This window comes from Anabrus simplex, chromosome 4 (assembly GCF_040414725.1).
Source record: "Anabrus simplex isolate iqAnaSimp1 chromosome 4, ASM4041472v1, whole genome shotgun sequence".
In the NCBI taxonomy this organism is placed as follows: domain Eukaryota; kingdom Metazoa; phylum Arthropoda; class Insecta; order Orthoptera; family Tettigoniidae; genus Anabrus; species Anabrus simplex.
In genome coordinates this window covers 369,192,222-369,193,985 of record NC_090268.1, presented here as the reverse complement: position 1 = coordinate 369,193,985, position 1,764 = coordinate 369,192,222, and the positions used below count along the sequence as shown (strand labels likewise).

Sequence of the window (1,764 nt, the reverse complement as noted above, 5' to 3'; positions counted from 1 at the left end):
GCAATTAGCAAAAAAAAAAAAAAAACACATTTGAGGTCGCCTGTGAGAGTTACTGGTCTTCCTTCCCAGTTACATCCCCGATAAAATGTCTCACGCTATTCGACTCTGTCCTTGAGGCAGTAGAGGTGGGATCCCTTGCTGAGTCCGAGGGAAAAACCTATCCTGGAGTTAAAGGGATAAAGGAAGAAAGAAAGAAAGAAAGAAAGAAAGAGTAGCAGGTGCTAGGTACTAGAAAACTACTAGAAAATAAATTAATCCATGGCTGATATTTCGGCATATATACGGTTAGGTTAAAAAATTACTGGAGGCGCCGGGTATCGATCCCGGTACCTCTCACATGCTAAGCGAGCGCTCTACCATCTGAGCTACGCCCCCAGATGGAAGAGGTTTGTATAGGCTTTATGTCATAAGTGTTTTGGCAATGCTGTAATTTATTCCAATCGCTGCCAGAGAGCGTGCGTTAAGAAGTTTGAAACTGCGCTTGACTGGAGCACAGACCACGCCTGACATTACTTTCTCTCCTGGAGAGAGGTAAGGGAGCTTACAGTGGTAAGGTCGGAAACGCCCACCTTCGGCACGAGGACTTGTCTTAGCTGGTGTCTTGGTCAGTGTTCTCCGTCGATCAGCTTATAGCAACAGAATATCTCACTTTCTGTGACATTAGTGAGGCCTGGTGTTTAGGTCTGCAGTTCATAGTGTCCGCTCTTCTGCACCTTATTTAATACAGATAATCCTGAATCATTTCTTGTCTTCTCTTTCTGCTTCTTTGTATGTTTACCCTCCAGGGTCGGCTTTTCCCTCGGACTCAGCGAGGGATCCCACCTCTACCGCCTCAAGGGCAGTGAACTGGAGCTTCAGACTCTTGGTCGAGGATACAACTGGGGAGGATGACCAGTACCTCGTCCAGTTGGCCTCACCTGTTATGCTGAACAGGGGCCTTGCGGGGAGAGGGGAAGATTGGAAGGGATAGGCAAGGAAGAGGGAAGGAAGCGGCCGTGGCCTTCATTAAGGTAAAGTTCCAGGATTTGCCTGGTGTGTAAATGGGAAAACACGAAAAACCATCTTCGGGGCTTATGACAATAGGGTTCGAACCCACTATCTCCCTAATGCAAGCACATAGCTGCGCGTCCCTAACCGCATGGCCAACTCACGCTCGGATCATTTTATATTTAAATAATGGTACCCTGCATTTTACACACAAATCGACACACATTCAGTTATATCAACTTTTATAAGGATTCATTCTTTATTTTTTAATTAGCATTACTCAGTGTCAATTAGTACCATACACTCCCTCCTGTTTTCTCTGCAGATTGTTTGTTCAATGTTCCCCTCCCCTATCACCATCATCAACATTGTCGCTGTCATAACAATCATCTTATAAATTTATAAGTCCACCTCTGTGGAGTAGTGGTTAGCGTGATTAGCTGCCACCCCCGGAGGCCCGGGGTCGGTTCCCGGCTCTGTACAAAATTTGAAAAGTGGTAAGAGGGCTGAAACGTGGTCCACTTAGCTTCGGGAAGTCAACTGAGTAGAGGTGGTTTCGATTCCCACCTCAGCCATCCAAGAAGCGGTTTTCCGTGGTTTCTCTCTTCTGCTAAAGGCAAATGTAAAGATGGTACTTAATTTAAGACCACGGCCGCTTTCTTCCCTCTTCCTTGTCTATCCCCCCCCCCCAATCTTCCAACCCTGGAAAGTATACGGATTAAGAAAGAAAGAAAGAAAGAAAGAAAATGATTGTAATTTTTAGGAACCAATAAAGAA

The 1,764-nt window shown here is 45.6% G+C and overlaps 1 non-coding gene across 1 annotated transcript; it reads right to left on the bottom strand.

Moving 5' to 3' along the window:
• Positions 1 to 302: 302 nt before the first annotated feature.
• TRNAA-AGC (transfer RNA alanine (anticodon AGC)) lies at positions 303 to 375 on the bottom strand. Its single transcript has one exon. It is a non-coding gene; the product is annotated as a tRNA-Ala (tRNA).
• Between the last annotated feature and the right edge of the window lie 1,389 nt (positions 376 to 1,764).